Raw genomic sequence first — 19463 nt, forward strand, 5'->3', positions numbered from 1 at the left:
GGTCAACGGTATGATCTTCAAGATTGATGAGTTCTTCTTCCAGTTGGTGACTTGATCTTTAAGGATTTGATTCAAGGGTGGTGAATCGGCACGTGCAGCCCACAACGCCTAGCGAGTCGACCCAAGAATTTGAGGGTCAAAACGAGTCCACTACCCAGAATGATTGCAACCTTGATGATATAAGATACTTTTGATTTTGAAGAAGTAGCAGATGAATCAGCACGTGCTTTGTTGCACTTGTCTCCACATGCTTCAAGGTATCATTTTATTTCCTTTATCTGTTCCTCAGGCAGATGTGGCATCTTCTCGAGTTCCTCATCTCAGACTCCTTCTGCTGAGTTGACTGTGCAGGCTGCATTCTTCTCTGCTTGTTTCTTCTGCACGTTGTCTCCACGTGCTGCAAGGTATCATTTTCACTTGCCTTATCTGTTATTCAGGCAGATGTGGCAGCTTTTTTTGGAAGTACAGCAGCAGTGGGAGACGAGTACTCGAGAGCAGTGTTAGGTAGGCAATCAGTGAAGGGTTCCAAGCAGTCGGTTCCTTACCCGAGTTTGAGTGGAGGTTCTGGCATATTGTTTTCTTTATCCTTGTCTTTGTAGGTAAGAACAAGGACAAAGGAAAGGACAGGGAAAAAGCATGATATGAGATACTCTTGCTTTCTACCCTGGTGATATGAGATACTTTTTCTTTGGAGTCATTTGCTTGCAGAGGTACCCCAAGGAATAAGGAACACTGAGTGACTCGAGAGGCTTCGTTGGGAAAGCATTTTTGGAGATGAAGAAAGGTTCTGTATGTCTGCCTTGCTATGGAGGGTGAAGGTGGACAGTTATAGGAAGTCCTTTAATCCCTGTAGAGGTACTATTCTTTCACTCGTGTCGGCAACCATTGAGTGATTGATCAGTATGGCTTCACGTGCTTTCTTCTTTATCAGAAATCTTCGACAAATTGTCCGTAATTTCCGCCAAGCTGAGTGTGCATGTGACAGGTGTTGACGAGGCTGAAAAAGACTGGCGCCTCTTCGATATCTGGGATCGGCGCTTCGACAAATTGCCCGTGATTTCCGCAAAGCTGAGTTTGCGTGTGACGGGTGCTGACGCGTCTGGAAAAGCAAGATGCCTCTCCGATTTCTGAGCTTGCCTTTTCGATTTTTGAATTGGCCTCTTCAAATTCTGAGCTCGCCTCTTCGATCTCTGAAATCCCGTCGAGTGCTGATTTTTTGTAGAGGCATGCAGTTCGTTTCAAAGCACATTTGAATTTTTTGCTTGTAGAGACTCCCTTCTTGCACTTCTTCAACACTTTGAAAATGTTTGAACCCTCCGACCGTCGTTTTGACTTGAATCTTGGTGAAGAGGCAGTCTCGCCTTCTCCAGACAACATATGGCGCCCATCCTTCATATCCCCTACTGGTCCTCTTACCGTCGGGGACTCGGTGATGAAGAATGATACGACCGCTGCGGTGGTGGCCTGGAACCTTGTCACTCCCAAAGATAACAGACTGCTTTCCAAACGATCTGATGAGTTGGCTGTTAAGGATTCTCTGGCTCTCAGTGTGCAGTGTGCAGGTTCTGTGTCTAATATGGCCCAACGCCTATTTGCTCGAACCCGTCAAGTTGAATCATTGGCGGCTGAAGTGATGAGTCTCAAACAGGAGATTAGAGGGCTCAAGCATGAGAATAAACAGTTACACAGGCTTGCGCATAACTATGCTACAAACATGAAGAGGAAGATTGACCAGATGCAAGAATCCGATGGTCAGATTTTACTTGATCATCAGAGGTTTGTGGGTTTGTTCCAACAGCATTTGCCTTCGTCTTCTGGGGCTGTACCGTGTAATAAAGCTCCAAATGATCAACCTCCGGCTCCTCTTCTTCCCGGAGTTCCGCCGAGTGATAAGGCGCCATCTGATCAATGAAGGCCCCCTTATATTTGCTGCTTGCACATTTGTAAAAATTTTTTTTTTTGTTTGCATGTAGAATGCAATGTTATGTAATCTTTCCAGAGAAATAAATAAAATGGATTTTACTTCTCTCAATGCATTTTTTTTTAATTATGCACCACCTACTATTTTTTTTTATATATTTTTCTTTTCAGATGGTGCAATCCGCACCATCCCTTTCTTTTTTTTTTATTTCTTTTTTTATTTATTTATTTTTTATTAAATCATGCACCACCCACTATTTATTTTTATATATATTTTTGTTTTCAGATGGTGCAATTCGCACCATTCCACCTATTATTTATATATTATTTTTTTATTATTTTTTTTCTCTTTTTCATATGGTGCAATCCGCACCATCCCACCTATCATTTCTTATATATTATTTTTTTATTTTTTTATTTTATATTTTTTATTCTTTTTCATATGGTGCAATCCGCACCATCCCACCTATTATTTCTTATATATTATTTTTTTTCATATGGTGCAATCCGCACCATTCCTGAAATCGTCCCATCACCATCACTATTTGCGTCCTTTCAAGCCATATATATATATATATATATATATATATATGTATGTATGTGGAAGTTTTGAACGTCCTGTTCCCATTATTGTGTACACATTATATATATTTGTATATGGAACTTGGTTGCCGTGTCTTATATATATATATGCACACACACCCATATACGCACACACATATAATACCATATAATGTGTCTATTTTTATGCACAGTGTGTTTGTGCCCTCACTGATGGATTTCTTTGCTGTGATGCCGGGAATCCTTAATTTTAAAAAAAAAGGCAGAGCATTATGCTGGGACCCTCATGAAGCTTTCAGAGGTGTGATTGTTGGTGGCGGAGTGAGCAAGTTGCCTAGTGCTTGTGCCAGAGACTGCAACGGAGTTTCGCTGTGTAGTGCCTTTTGATTACAGTTTTCCCTCGGTGGTGCGCTGTCGTGTGGTGCTGTGCAAGAGACTGCAGCGGGGCTTCGCTGTGTAATGCCTTTTGGTCACAGTTTTCTTTTGGCGATGACATCGCCATGCGGTGCAGGAAACTGTTTGCGTAGTCACTGCGCGGTTGCGTAGTGCGATTGTGTGACATTTTGGTTTCTTTGCTACTGTAACGTGCTTTGAAGGACCGTCTTGTAGCTGCCCACTTTGCCGTGCCTATTCAAGCTTTGTGGCTGACTTTTCCGTTGCAGTCATGGTGTTTCTTAAGTGCTTTAAAAACAACACCATCACCATTCTTGCGAAGGAAGGCGATCCACAAGATAGTAGAACGACATTGAAGCTTTATGCGCCACTGACTGGCCCTAAGGCACTTGTTCTTCCCATAAAAGACAACTCCATGCATATTAAGTCGTGGTCTTCTGAGGTATCTTGGGAGCTGGTAGACTCCGTTCGACCAACTACAAAAAGGAAGGTGTGCAGATCGAGGATTCTTATCTTGAACTCTTCGCACCATGATCGTGCCAACCCTTTGGTTAAGTCTAAGCTTCTTGGTGATCGTATCCGTAGCGAAGCTATAGCTTGGAATAGCACCCTGTCGACTACTGGAGGAGCCGCCTTCGTTGAGTTTTATTGGGAATGGCTTGAAGATGTCTTGAGCCGCTCCAAAGATGTACTTACCAACACATGCCTTTATCATGCTGTATACACATCTTTGTTTAGTTATGATCGCCATCCTTCCGTCATTCGTGCATTCTTTGAGCATTGGTGTTCAGCGACTAACACGCTTCACACGGCTCGAGGGGAGATGTCTATTTCACTTAGGGATCTCCACAAGCTAGGGGGTCTGCCCATCCAGGGAAAATTTTATAACGAGGTTGTTCCTAGTGTGGAGGAGTTTTCTTGTCGCAACAGTCGAGGATTGCTTACGAGCTGCCGCTATTTGTTCTGGGAGTACCATAAGCTTTTCCAAGAGGCCCCCGGTAAGTCAGGCGTGAAGATTTCTTCGTGGATCCGGTTTTGGTATTGGGATGCCGTGAAGTACAAGAGGCCTTCGAAAAAAAATGGTCGTAACAAAACAACCAGGCCTAAGGGAGATTCTGATCCGTCAGGCGTCATTGGTCTAGCTGGGCGCCGTACCCCTAACGAGTTAAGGACATTTGAGGATCTCGGCGTGGCGTTAGAGCACTTGGAAGAATCTTACTTAGCTGCATTCTTAGCTTGTTGGCTTTGTAAGTTTGTCTTCCCTAAAGACGATGTCAACTTGATTCATCCTGGAGTCTTCAAAGTTGTTAGCAAGATGGCTGCAGGCGAATCTTTTAGCCTTGCTATACCGGTCTTAGCCAATATTTACGACGACTTAAGAGTTGTTTCGGACTTGGCAAGCACTGAAGATCGTGATGCGGTATTTCCTTACCATTATGTGTACGGTTGGTTGGGTGAGTACTTTGGTACTCATTTTTCTTCGTCAACTTTAGACAAGTCTGGGCCTTCCGTAGTCAAGCTAGGACCTTTGATGATGAAGTATTCTGGCGTGTTTTCTGCGAAGAGTCTCGACGATGGATCGCCTGGCGAGGTTTGGCACGGTGCGGCGAGACGACCGATGTATGTTTCTTTGCGGCAAGAAGACCGATGTATTATTCAGCCGTACAGTCCTCACTGCTTTAGTAGGCAATTTGGTTTTGTCCAAAATGTGCCAGGCACGTTGAGGGAGAAAGCTCGATCAGAATCCTTGCAATCCGTGTATATGCATTGGGAGTCGTGTACCCGTGCATGTACAAATGCTTCTATCACCCTGCCGACCAAGGACGAGTTCAAGAGTAATCCAATAACCCGTGTTTACGTACATTGGTGGTCAAAGGTATATTATGAGAATTTAGGGACGGCAAGTGGTACCAATTCTTCCCATTCACATCATGATGCGTTAAAAGAGGGTTGTTCTGTGGTTCCTACACAGTTGGTACCTTTTGATTGTGCGAGTGTCACTCCTTTGGGAGATAGACTTGTAGCTTTAGCTCTTCAACGCCCATGCTTGTCTCCTCAACATTCGGATGCTTCTGAAGAGGCAGGAGATGAAGGTGACTAACACGAAGATGGATTTATTTTGCAGCAGCGTCAACAAGTTTCAAACAAGCGACCACTTGAGGATGCTCAGGCTGATAGTGATGTCAATTTTTGTCATAAGAAGAAAGAAGTGTTTAGACCTCCTCAATTCGATGACCGTGCGCCATTTGAGAGAGATGTATGTACTTTATTTTCTCTCATGATTTCTTCTGCTTTTATGATTTTGGCTTTTGTTTCTAACATCTTTCTTTGTTGTCTTTAGGTTGGGCCTTCCCGTCATTTTGATTTGGCAACTGCAGATGTTTATTCCTATATGGAGATGCTATTTGTAGGCAGCCTACCTACAGACAGGGAGATCGGGGATCCGCCTGGTGTAGAGCTTGTTCCAAATCCGCCGAACTTCCCGAGTTTGCCATGTGTAGGTGGAGGTATGCAAGAACCTGTCATGCGTCCAACACCTTTGCCAGCTAGCTCTGAGATCTCTTTGAGAGGGCCGAACCTTAGCGGTACTAAGCGACTCATCCATCGCATCAGTCTTGGTGCGGCAATGGAGATCAAGGGTCATATTGAAGCGAGGATTTCTAAGTGTCCACTGGAAGACCTTACGTTGCTCAATGAGGATTTGTTGAAGTTTATTTCTGTGATTGACAACCTTAATGTTGATTCCTCATCCTTGAAGATCAAGATTGCCGAACTTATGTCTGCCTCGACTGAGTATTCTTCCTTGCGTGCTATTTCCTTAGAGAAGTTGAGTCCAGATGTTAGAGCTCATCAGCTAGCAACGATAAACTCGTCACTGGCTCAAGTCCGGTCTTTTCAGCAAGCTATTTCAGGAAATTATCAAGTCACGGAGACTTCTTTAACTTCTGTCCAGGGGCGTTTAGATGCATTGGTGCGAGAGCGGGAGCAGTTGGTAATCGAAGCATTGCAACTTGAAAGTGTTCTTGCGGAGCAGGGAACTGCACTTTCTCAGTACCAAGAGGAGATTTCACGCCTAGAACGAGAAAAAGGCATGGCTATGGAGTTGCCCATCTTGTCTCCCACCGAGGTAGAGACTTTGAAGACTTTGGAAGGCTCGCTTGAAGAGCGCCTTCGTAGTTTTAAGGACATAGTTTTCAAGTAGTACCTTATGTTTTTTTTTTTTAATAATAAGGCTTTGGAGCCGACTCATTCTTCTAAAGAAATAAAGCACTTATGTTCTTGAATTTGCTTTTCAATCTTCAAAGTGTTATATATATATATATATTTTTAGATGGTGTGACTGTACTTGAAGTTTTCATGCTTCAAGTTGCCTACGTACCCTCTGTTGAGGAGGGATCAAGTCATAACGTAGTTCAAATGAGTGATGAATTTAACAGTGATTTTGATGATGATTTTACTGTACACAGTTTTGCTCTTGCGGGCCAGGAGCTTTGGTTCATGCAGTTTAGGCTCGTGCGAACAAAGAGCATGAGTTGTCGCCTTTCAGGGGTAGTAGCGCTTCAAGAATCTGCCATTGATAGGGCCGATCTTCAAGCCGTCTTCCGCCATGATTAAGTAGGCGCCATTGGTGTAGACTTCTTGGATTACGTATGGTCCATCCCATTTTGACATGAACTTGCTCTTTGTCTTGTGAGTTGTGATGATAGGCCTACGTAATGAAAGGACGAGATATCCCATTTGAAAAGAACGAGGGAAAACTTTCTTGTTGAAGGCCTTGGAGAGTCGTGCTTGATAACACTCCAAGTGTTGCTGGGCTTCGAGTCTTTTCTCATCCAGCGCTTCCAGCTCTTGAAGGCATAACTTTGCATTTTCTTCGTCAATCAAGCCTTCTTGTATAACCATCCTTAACGAGGGGATTTGACTTTCGAGCGGTAGAACAGCTTCCACGCCATATACGAGAGAATAAGGTGTAGCTTGGGTAGGCGTTCTATATGTCGTCCTGTATGCCCAAAGTGCTTCGCCTATTCTTTCATGCCAGTCTTTCTTTGTTCTGCCAATTACCTTCTTCAGGAGGTTGCACAATGTCTTGTTAAATGCTTCTGCAAGACCGTTGGCCAGAGCATGATACATGGAGGATTTGTGCTACTTGAACTTGTATTTCTCGCAGAGCTCGTCCACGACTCGGTTGGAGAACTGTTTTCCGTTGTCAGTGACAATGTAGCGAGGCACACCATATCGGTGGATGATATGTTCCTTGATGAAACGGACGACAGTTTCCTTCTTGACTTCCTTCAGGGGTATGGCTTTAGCCCACTTGGAGAAGTAATCTGTTGCAGCCAGGATGTAAGCTTCTCCTGCAGATGACTTTGGCACAATTGGTCTTACTACGTCTAATCCTTATGCATCGAATGGCCATGAAGTAGCTGTAGGGTGTCATGGTTCAGGCGGTTGATGTATGAAGTTGGCGTGAAATTGGCAGGCTTGGCACATTTTGGCGTGTTCTAGACAGTCTTTTACCATGCTTGGCCAGTAGTAACCCATTCTTTTGAGCTGGAAATGAAGTTTTGGTCCGGACTGATGCGCTCCACATATTCCTGAGTGTGCTTCTTCCATGGCTTGATTGGCTTCTTCCTCGCCTAAGCATCTCAGAAGTACTCCTTCAAAAGATCACCGGTAGAGTGTCCCTTTGTAATAGAGGAAGCGATGCGCTCGTCGACGTACTTCAGAGCAGTGTTTTGGATCATCTGGGAGTATTCCATGCTCCAAGTAGTTGATCAGCGGCTGTCTCCATTCTTCAACGTTGACCGGAAGTATGGAAATAACATTTGTATCACTTAGTACCATTTCAGTGACATGCGGGATTACCCATCTTTGGCAGACTGGCACGTTTGTGGCTTCGCCTTCTCCTAACGTTATGCTCGAGGCTAGGTTGGTGAGAGCGTCTGCCATTTGATTCTCTTTTCTTGGCACGTGTTCTAGTGTTACGGCCTCAAATCTTTGTAGCAATTACGTTGCCAGCCGGAAGTATGGGACGAGATCATCTTTCCTAACCTCATATTCAGTCAAGAGTTGATTGATTATGAGCTTGGAGTCGCCATATATCTCAAGGGCTATGATTTCCATGTTGATTGCCATTTGGAGCCCGATGATCAGTGTTTGGTACTCAGCGACGTTGTTGGAGCATAATTCGCTTAGTTGGAATGAATAAGGTAGTATTTGCCTTTGTGGCGACATGAATACTACTCCTGCCCCCGCTCCGTCTGCTCGTGCAGATCCGTCGAAGAACATCGTCCATGTCGGGAATATGTCGATGTAGAACACCTCTTCGTCAGGCAAGTCGTCTAAGATTTTCCAATCGGTTGGGATTGGATGGTCGGCAAGGAAGTCTGCTAGCGTTTGTCCCTTGACGACTTTAGCTGGGACGTAGATGATGTCGTATTGATTGAGAAGCAATGCCCATTTAGCTAGTCGTCCTGTCAAAACTGGCTTGGACATGACATATTTGACCGAGTCAACTTTAGCAACCAAGTGGATGGTGTAAGCATGCATGTAATGTCTGAGCTTTTGGATGGCAAACATCAAGGCAAGGCACATTTTTTCTATTGGGGAGTAGTTCAACTCAGCGCCGGTGAGCGTTCGACTGAAGTAATAGAGCGCTTCTTCTTTCTGGGATTCGTTTTCTTGTGCCAAGAGTGCTCCAACTGAACTTTCCTGAGCAGCGATGTACAATATGAGCGGTTTCCCTGGTACAGGTGCCCCCAGGACAGGTGGACTTGATAAATACTTCTTTATGCTTTCAAAAGCATTGTTGCATGCTTTGTCCCATACGAATGGAACATTTTTCTTCATGAGTCGACTGAACGGTTGACAATGCCCTGCAAGGTTGGAGATGAAGCGTCTGATGAAGGCTAGCCGTCCTTGTAGACTTTTCAACTCGTGCAGGTTTCTTGGCTCGAGCATGGTTTGAATGGCCTTGATCTTTGATTGGTCCACTTCAATGCACGATGCTTGACAATGAAGCCGAGGAACTTTCCAGATGTGACGCCAAATGCACATTTTAACGGGTTCATCTTGAGGTTGTATTTTCGTAACCTTTCGAACACTACTCGCAAATCCTTCAAGTGATCTGGTCTTTTCTTTGTCTTAACCACCACATCGTCTACATAGCATTCTACATTCTTATGTAGCATGTCATTGAAGATCTTCTGCATTGCGCGTTGATATGTAGCTTCAGCATTCTTCAGGCCAAAGGGCATCACCTTGTAGCAGTAGATACCTTTTGGAGTGCGGAAGGCTGTTAGTTCCTCATCTTCAAGAGCCATACGAATTTGATTGTATCCAGAGGAGCCGTCCATGAATGATAATGCCTCATGGTCAGTGGTCGCGTCCACCATGATTTCAATGATTGGCAAGGGGAAGTCCTCCTTTGGGCAAGCATCATTGAGGTCTCGGAAGTCTACGCAAACACGTATTTGTCCAGATTTCATAAGAACTATGACGATGTTAGAGATCCACTTAGGGTATTGCACCTCTCGAATGAAGCCTGCTTCGATCAACTTGTCAATCTCAGCCTCGATTTGTGGGATGAGCTCAGATCGATAGCGTCTTTGAGTTTACTTTATTGGTCGCGTTCCAGGCTTGACTGCAAGATGATGCATAGCAATGATAGGGTCGAGGCCGGGCATTTCCTTGTAGGTCCAAGCAAAGATGTCCTTGTACTCTAATAGCAGCTAGTAATACTTCTCTATCTCGTCTGCACTTAGTAATGCACTTACAAAGATAGGCTTTGGTTCCTCACTTGTGCCTAAGTTGAGTTCTTTGAGATCGTCAACTGTGGCTTGCCCCCCATCTTCGAGTTGTGACGGTGCTGCAATGACATCTTCCTCGAGGATTTCATCTTCTTCACCTTCTTGGATTGTGATGTGGAAGACGTCTTGGGCCTCTTCTTCGGTGTTGACCTCTCGAGCTTGTTGGCATGAAGATTGTCCAGTGTGGATGATGGTGCGCCTTTTCACTTTCAGTGATCCAACTGTGTTAACCTCCAAAATTGCTTGGCGCTTCATTCTTGAAGGAATGGAACTTCGAACGTCATCCTTTTCTGCCAGACGATCGATCTTTTCTACTTCAGGTGTTGTCTTTCTCCTTTTGGAAGGCTCTTTGGCTTCTCCAAGTCTTTCCATAACTGACTGTCGTGGAGGAAAGCTAGTCGTATTGCTTTGCTTCTTAGGTTTCGATAACCTTTTGAAAACAGAGCTTTGAGATACTGACGTGTTAAGCCTTTTGAAGACGAAAGTTCTGTTTTGACCGCCAATGAGTTTAGGTGCCGAAACTCTGGTCCTTGAACGATTCATTCTATCGAATACTGACGTCTGAGGGGCAGTTCGAGGCTCCTTTTATCTTGTATAATGCTCACGTTGATGTGTTGAGCGCTAGCATTTTTTGCCTTGCTGGAAATCTTCACCGGTGCATTTGGTGTGAAGCCAAGTCCAACTTTGTTGTTGTTGACCCCGTAACCATGCTCCTCCAACTTCTTCTGAGTTTTAGTAAGATCACGTTCGTTGTCTTTGATGGTGTTCAAATCATTCTTTCCCAAATTTGCAGATGAGGTGAAGTTGTACCCAGCTTTCGACATGAGTTTGTAGGCGTTTGGATCAAAACCTTCTTCGGTCCTCTTGGTTGGGAGAAAGCTTGGTTCTACCCCCTTTGGCAGGCCTTTTATGAAGCCTTGTGATGGCCTTGCAACCTTAATGTCGCTTAGCTGTGTCAGAGGCAAAACTGCATTTGTTTTGAGCAACTTTACATTATCCATGTGCCGCTGTGCATTGCAGTTTCAAACGGGGATTGACCATTCTTTCTTCTCGACGTTGGGATGTATAGGAAAACGGGTATGTTTGGTCCATTTGAGGGCGTCCTATTCCCTCTGGTTGTTGCAGGTTTAGCAAGCTCATCGTCGTTTTTGCTTGAAGATGGCATAGCTTCTTCTTCTTGCTTCTTGGGCACGGCTTGCCACTCCTGTTTTTTAGGTGTTGCTTTGCCCATGGATTTGATCTCTTTTGGAAGAGTTTCGGGCACCATGTCTTCATCCATGTAGAACTTGGCGTCTGCGAAATGTGATTCGGCTTCGGTGAATGGCTTGGTGTCGCCATAGATCACCTTTACTCCTTCTCGGTAAAATTTTAAGCATTGGTGAAGGGTGGACGGTACTACTCCATTCGCATGGATCCAAGGCCTTCCTAAGAGCAAACTATAAGAAGTTCTTGCATCAATCACGTGGAATATTGTGCTTGACTTGAGTTCACCAATGGTCATCTCTACTCAGATCATGCCCATCGCTCTTTTTCCTCCTTGGTTAAAACCTTGGATTAGTAGACGGCTTAGGGATAGTTCATCCACCTTGATGCCGATTGTGGTCATTGTTGACTTTGGCATGATATTTATGGCTGATCCGCCATCCACAAGCATGCGGTTGACTTTGTGCTCCCTTACGTAACCAGAGATGAAGAGAGGTCGGTTGTGAGGCTTGGATCCAAGCAGCAAGTCTTCGTGGGTGAAGTGGATTGCGTCCTTGGCGGCACAGCATGTGGCACATTCATGTGGTCGAAGCTTCAAGCTTTCGTTCTTACTTTCTTGCACTTCATGGTCGTCGGAACTTGCCAAGACCGCTGCCAGTGCTTTTCGCATCTTTTTTGGCAACCGGAGCGCTCCCTCGATGCTAAAGTGTGTTGGCAGACCTTCTTCAGTTGTATGAGTCTTTTCCCCCTCAGTGGTGATAGCTTTTCCTTTTGAGGGTTCTTCCATTTCTACTTCGACCATGTGACATGCAGTGATAGTGCACTGTTGGAAGAAGTCATCCGGGAAGTATTCGTGCAAGGAGACGGGAATACGTGGCTCTTGCTCCATAGGTTCCCCAGCATATGTTGACTTAGCAGCTCTTATACTTCTTTTAGGCTTCCTATTGTTGCGACGGCGATGCTTTCTCGCTTGCTCCCCCTTTAGCTTTATAGCTTGTGGTCTTGGCTTCCTCGTCTTCTTATAGGTCACCAATGTCCACCCTTCTTCATCATCGATAGGTGCATCCTGGTCGTTTGCCCCCAATGATGGTTGTGCAGAAGGTGCCGTGTAGCTTGTGCATTGATAGGAATGGTCGGGTATTTCTTGAAGAGGCACGGGATCAAAGGATCCGAACACGATTGTAGTGGTATGCGTTGCGGCTGTGTCTTCTAGGTCGAGCTCAATCCGCCCTTGTTGTGCCAACTTCATGATGAGTTCTTTTAGGATGAAATATTTGCCCACATGATGACCCACGATACGATGGTACTTGCAGTACTTGGGATCGTTGGTACGATTCATCTATTCAGGGCGTTTGCATTCAGGCAACTCAATCACCTTCTTCTCCAGCAAGTCGTCCAGCATTGCATCCATGTCGGAGTCCAGAAAAGGGTATACCTTCTGCTCCAGTTCCCTCAAAGTGTTTTTGTACCTATCTTGGGTGTGGGAAGGCTCACTTCTTTTTATCTCCTTTGCTTTGTTATTGAAGGAGATTTTGACGGGTGCGGACGAGGTCTTGATAGGGGTTGTATTGGTGGTAAAACCTTTATTGGCGGGCTTTTTTCCATGATTGTCTGCTCTTGAAGTAAACACCTTATCCCTTTTGAAATCGATGATTGGCTCCTTCTTTCCATGGTGGGCGATGCTCAGTTCCATGTATTGTAAACCCCATTGCATGCCCTGGATGCACATCTCAATTGAAGAAATCTCGGAAAGCTTGTCCTTACAATCGAGGCTTAGATTACGCCATCGGTTTATGTAGTCCATGACTGTTTCCTCCCTCTATTGCTTCGTGCTCGTCAGCTCTAGCATGCTCACAGTGCGGTGGGTACTGTAGAAGCGGTTAAGGAATTCCCTTTCCAACTGTTCCCAGCTGTTGATGGATTCGGGCTCCAGGTCCGTGTACCACTCAAAGGCGTTTCCTTTTAACGAGCGCACAAACTGCTTGGTTAGGTAATCTCCCTCTGTCCCTGCATTGTTGCAGGTTTTGACGAAATGTGCGACATGTTGCTTCGGGTTTCCCTTTCCGTCAAATTGCATAAACTTCAGCGGTTAATAGCCCTTCGGCATCTTTAAGGCGTCGATCTTCCTGGAGTAAGGCTTCGAGTACAACATGGAGGCATGTGAGCTCCCTTCGTACTGCGCCTTGACGGTGCTGGCGATCATCTCCTGCAACTGCTTGATGGAGAGAGATCCCATGAGCGTTGTTGTTGGGTCGAGCTTCAGCTTTTCTTCAGCTTTCTCCACTATAGGCTCATCTTCTTCATCGTCTTCCTTCTTTAGAGGATCAATCTTCGGGTTGGGTTTCTCGCCATCCTGCGCCTCTAGTCGGTTGACAAGTGCTGCAATTTGCAAGTCTTTTTCTTCCACAGTTCAGGTTAGCCTTGCGATTGCTTCATTCATCTGAGCCAGCTGCTCATCGATTGAAGTTGCTCCAGTGGTCATAACTTGCATGGTTGAACTGCCGCTTGATTCGGCATCAGAAAGCATGGATTCGGAGTACTTCCTTGGGCTCTCCTCCCCTGGTGCCCTTAGTGGGGCTAAGGTGATTATAGGCTCGTACCTTGGGTGCTCTTGTTCCCTTGGCAGAGTGGATGCAGAGGTGAAGGAGGTGGCAAAAGTAGCTCTTGTCTTGCTTCGAGTCGTGATGCCCAAAGTGACACCACTTGTGACGAGGACGCTCTTGTTCTTTGCGCCGGTTACGGGAACAGTTTGAGCCTTCCTTGATGCCATTACTTTTGGAAGTGTGTTTAAATTTTTTTGAACGGGGAAAGAGATGAGAGGTAAAGATTGTCCCACTGGGCGTGCCAAATTTGTGAACACGAAAATTTCCTGAAACGAAAGAGACAAGAACAACGTGCACAAAATAATATTTGTAGTTGATGATTTTGGGTTACAATCTCTCTCTATTTTGATCCTCTGATTCGATCTCCGTAAGGTATTGATTTGTGGATGTTTCGTTGATCCAAGGGCCGTCGAGGCTTGATCTTGGATGAACTGTTGGACGTTTCTTCAAGGGGCCGTGGGCTTGATCTTTGAAGGTGGATTTGAGCGGATCTTCAATGAGCCGTTGGGGCTTGATCTTGAGGATGAGTGTTTCTTCAAGAGCCGTTAAGGCTTGATCTTGAATAACGGTGATGAACGGATCTTCAAGGGCTTTTGGGCTTGATCTTGAAGAACGGTTGGATGTGTGGATTTGTTGATGTTGTTGATCCAAGGGCCGTCGGGGCTTGATCTTGGAAGAACGATGAACGAAGAACGAAGAACACTTTCCTCAAGAGCCGTCGGGGCTTGATCTTGAGTTGGTGATTGTTGATCCAAGGGCCGTCGGGGCTTGATCTTGGAAGAATGATGAACGAAGAACGAAGAACACTTTCTTCAAGGGTCATCGGGGCTTGATCTTGAATTGGTGATTGTTAATCCAAGGGCCGTCGGGGCTTGATCCTGGAAGAACGATGAACGAAGAACGAAGAACGCTTTCTTGATTCTTCGGGAACCTGGATGCTTGAGAGCTTCGGAGTTTTAGAGTTTCAGAGCTTCAACGTTTTTTGCCTAATATGAATTCCTCCCCCAAATGAATGAAATTGGCTTCTATTTATAGAATTTTCCAAGGCCTAATTTTGAATATAATATTCCAGATGAAATAAGTCGTTTCTGCCAGGTGTTGACACGTGTCATGTTTGATGACTTTTCCGATGATTCTCGATTTTTTGTTTAGACACATGCTACGTGTAAAATTTATGTAATACATGAGCGCTGAAACTTTGATTTATCGGTCAACATTTATTTACCGAAATTTCGATGTCTACACTTTCAACTTTAACCAATTGGAGAAATGATTCCTCAAATTTAACCCAATTGTAGCAATGGTCATTTCAACATGACTCATTTTGACGGAATTCTAACTAAGTTGAAGAAAATGATCATAGTTGTTAATAATCATGCATTCTTAAAATGAAAATTAATTAATGAGTAGGGATGGCAATGGGGCGAATTGAGTTCGGATGTGCCACTTAGTATTACGGTCTAGTGATATTCCTCTTCACTTGTAAGTGAGAGGTTTTAGGTTTAATTCACGCCAAAATCGACAGAAACATTTTTTTTTTAAATAAAAACCGACAGAAAAAATTCATTACTGTCGGTTATAACCAACAGAAACAAAATGGCGGCAAAATTCCCTTTGAAAATTTTAAATTTTCCCTTAAAATTTTAAATTCCCCCCAGAATTTTGTTACGATTTTAAAAAATAAAATAATAATTGTTTGGTTTAATAAATAAATAAATAATATGTATTTAAATAGAATATGTTTTTAAAAATTGAATAAATAATTGTTTGGTTTAATAGATAATTTTTACACTTTTGGTTTAATAGAGAATAATGCATGTAAAATATGTGATAAAGAAACAAAAAAAGAATTGTACAATGAAAATGTCATCACACAAACTAAATATTGTCTAATCAATACTTGAAAAACATAAATAAATATTGTCTAATGAATAAATTTGATATTCAATTTAAAATATTTACAGTTATACTTAATGGAAGTATAACATTAACTCTAAGTGTTTGTTTAATTTACCGTTTTCATGCGATACGCATTCTACGGAGTGTTTTTCAACGATCCAACCGTCAAATTTGTTTGTACACACTCTGAGATCGCATACGTAAAAAATCACAAAAAACAAACATTAAGAGATTAGGTAACAAAACAAAAGTTTTCAACGGTTATAAACGAAAAATCACAATTTAACGGTTACTTTAGCTCCGATTTTGATGATTTTTTACAGCTACACTCCTCGACCCTATAAGAATGCATTGAACGAATTCGATCTTCAATTTAAAATATTTACACTAGTGGATAAATCTTATTTTATACTTAACGGAAGTATAAGATTAACTCTAAGTATTTGTTTAATCTACCGTTTTGATGCGATACGCATTCTACGAAGTGTTTTTCAACGATCGAACCGTCAAACTTATTTGTACATACTTCAAGATTGCATACGTAAAAAATCGTAAAAAACAAACATTCACAGATTACGTAACAGAACAAAAGTTTTCGACGGTTATAAACAAAAAATCACAATTTAATGGTTATTTTAGCTCCGATTTTAATGATTTTTTACTGCTACACTCCTCGACCCTATAAGAATGCAATGAATGAATTTGATCTTCAATTTAAAATATTTACACTAGTGGATACCACAAAATCTTATTTTATACTTAATGGAAGTATAACATTAACTCTTAAGTGTTTATTTAATCTACCGTTTTGATGTGATACATATTCTACGAAACTTTTTTCAATGATCTAACCATCAAATTTGTTTGTACACACTTTGAGATCACATACGTAAAAAATCACAAAAACAAACGTTCAGAGATTAGGTAACAAAACAAAAGTTTTCGACGGTTATAAACGAAAATCACAATTTAACGGTTATTTTAGCTTCGATTTTGATGATTTTTTGCTGCTACACTCTTCGATCCTATAAGAATGCAATGAATGAATTCGATCTTCAATTTAAAATATTTACACTAGTGGATAAATCTTATTTTATACTTAATGGAAGTATAACATTAACTCTTAAGTGTTTGTTAAATCTATCAATTTGGTAGGATATACATTCTACGAAACTAGTTTCAACAATCCAACCGTCAAATATCTTCTTATATACTATCAGATAGCATGTGTAAAAAATCACAAAAAATATAATATTTAAAACATGTGTTTATTTATTTTTAATCAATATAATATTTTAAAATAATAAAATCAGACATGATAGAGTACACCAGATGTTCATGTGTGTTTATGTGCCAAACAATGTGCATTGTGACGCATTGGAAAAAATTGTTTAAATTTCTTTGTATCTTGTTGTTTGCCTGTGAGGGAGCATAATCCTTATTACAAAAATGATAGAGCTTTAGATTGTAGTCCGTTGTTATTATTCTCTCAGAAAATTTATGGCTTGTGGGAATTGGGTTCATTAGACTTTAGGGTCATGAGTGAAAAAAAAATTTAAAATATGTGTTTATATATTTATTTTTAATCAATATAACATTTTAAAATAATAAAATTTTCATTTATGTCGGTTATAACCGCCAGAATACTAAAATAATAACTGCCATAAAGTAAAATAATAAAATAGTCAATTTATGTCGGTTATAACCACTACCATTAACTTAAAAACCGCCAGAATATGTAAAAAATATTAAAAAAAAAAGATTCAAAAATACCGCCAGTAAATATCTACCAGTATTTTCTTGATATCCGCCAGTAAATATCCGCCAGGAATTTATATCGGATATAACCGACAGGATTTTTCTAATATCCGCCAGTAATTAAATAATGTGTCAGATACAATTTATCCGACAAAATTTTCTAATATCCGCAACTATCATCCACCACCTAAAGCTAATATTGTAGTAGTGATATGGTGTACGGACTCGACCCCTTCTTCTCGTTCAGAGCCATAAGTGCTTCCATTATCATCTGAAAGTATGGAGGATGAGCGGTGGTTTTGGTTTTGGGTTTTGAAGACCTGCATGGTTTCAAAAATTGGGGATATGAAATTCGAAAGAAATTAAGGATTTGAGAGAAATTTGGGGACAATGGGAGAGAATTGTTCAGAAATAGGGGGGATTAGTTCTTTCTCTTGATACCTCTTCCAGGTGCAACCAAAGACGAAGTCCCACATGGCGGAGCAGTGGCAATGCCTACAAGCCTACTTGTATGCGACACCACAGGTTCAGTGCTTGCATCATCTTCTTTGCACTGCTTCTTCAACCTTGTAAAATCTTCTAGAGAATAATGCGATGTAAGGGCTGATGATCTAGAATTGCATGACTTCGATGTCACATCTTCCGCCTGTGATGTCACATTTTCCAATGGATCTGGGTACGGGTCAGCCTCACCGCCTTTCATCTTCTTCCTCATCAATTCAGAGTAACAAACTACCAATATCCGTCACATTTCAGAGTTGTTCAGAAATAGGGGGATTGTTTCTTTCTCTGTTTATTGCTTCAAATGACAGAAAATACCCATGTTCTTTCTTTCCGGGTTTTCTTGAATCTGCTGTGAAAAGATCCAAGCATTTTCATGAAGGTAAAACCGAATTCTTCTCTGGGTTGTTGATTATTACTTGTCTGCGAATTTGATCAGTGCTCAAGATCAGTGTTTATGATATTTAGCTTGGTGCTGTGACTGCACCTGCTTCGCTTGCTGTTGCGAATTTCTGCGATTCTGTATCTGTGATGTGGGAGGGATTGGTGATTGCAGAAGGAAGTTGTTTTTGTTGTTTTTTTTTTTTTTTTTTTTTTTTTTTTTTTTTTTTGTAATTTTTGAAGATTTGTGATGAAATTTCTTGTTGTTTCTGGGTCTCAGGAGTGTCAATCTCCTTGGTTGATTTAGTTTCTTGGAGTGTCATTTTTCTTGGTTAATTTTGGTGTTAGTCTTTGGGAAGATTTAGGAAGATCTCAGGAGTGTCATTCTCCTTGGTTGATTTGGTTTCTTGGACTGTCATTCTCCTTAGTTGATTTGGTGCCAGTCTATGTGTATTGTGCAGAGCATTTTCAGCTGCAACATAAATTTCAGCAAGCCTCATGGGTTGATCAATTGAGCTCTTAGAAATTTCTGGTGAAGAGTTAAGATTATATAAGGGATTGGAGAGAATGGAGTTTCTTGCGGCTTCTTTGAAGGGCAAGTGGGAGATTATGATCAGAAGCAGAGGTTTGGGTAACTTTGAAAGAGAATAAGAGATTTCTTGTGGCGCAATTTTCGAGGGGAGAGGCGGTTATTGGCACCCAGTGGTATTCATTTGTTTAGGTTCTTGCAGCATTGAAGACATCTTGGTCTTGCAGTTTCATATCAGTTTCAGAACTCTAGCTAGTTCAAACTTCACTTGGCTACACCAAGTTCAGTTTGAAGGGGGAGTAATAACAGAAATGTTTAGTATAATAACAGAAATGCCACATGGCACTATTATAGTAGTGGAGTTTGTTAGTATAATTAGATATTGTAATTGAGATACATGGCTATAAAAAGGATTGTATAGCTATCATTTCCTTAAGTTCATTTGTATACATTTTCTCTAATCAATCAATATAATCTTGTTTGTTTCTCTCTACCATTTCTTTATCTTCCTCTGTACCAATTCTTCATCATTGCAATGTAGTTAATATGAAGGAATAGTTTTGCCCGTTTATCAACCTCTTCTGGCCAGCTAGCACCCCATAATGATTTTTGACAGTCTAAGCGGATCTGCATTCAACAAACCCATAGATGGCAATGACAATTCAACTGAACTTAAACTTTGATATATAAACACACGCGCACAAATATGTACACGCGCACACATATGTACACACGTACACACTGTGTGTGTAAGGGAATTTAAAAATGCTAAAGAGTTCATCTGACCCTTTAAAAGGAATCCAATTATCTTTTCCATTAAGGGTAACATGTCAAACCTGATGAAGAACCAAGTAAGGGTAATATGTTAAACCTGAGATAATATATTTCGAATTTGAGGCTCATGCG

At 42.0% G+C, this 19463-nt stretch overlaps 1 long non-coding RNA gene and 1 pseudogene across 1 annotated transcript; one reads left to right on the forward strand and one right to left on the reverse strand.

Annotated features, from left to right (window-relative positions):
- The window catches only part of LOC126611854 (DEAD-box ATP-dependent RNA helicase 20-like), a 55174-nt pseudogene that overhangs the window by 34399 nt on the left and 1312 nt on the right, over positions 1-19463 (reverse strand).
- On the forward strand, positions 17362-19053 carry LOC126609564 (uncharacterized). Its single transcript, XR_007618199.1, has 2 exons — positions 17362-18029; positions 18490-19053. It is a non-coding gene; the product is annotated as an uncharacterized LOC126609564 (long non-coding RNA).

This window comes from Malus sylvestris, chromosome 17, assembly GCF_916048215.2.
Source record: "Malus sylvestris chromosome 17, drMalSylv7.2, whole genome shotgun sequence".
Classification (NCBI taxonomy): domain Eukaryota; kingdom Viridiplantae; phylum Streptophyta; class Magnoliopsida; order Rosales; family Rosaceae; genus Malus; species Malus sylvestris.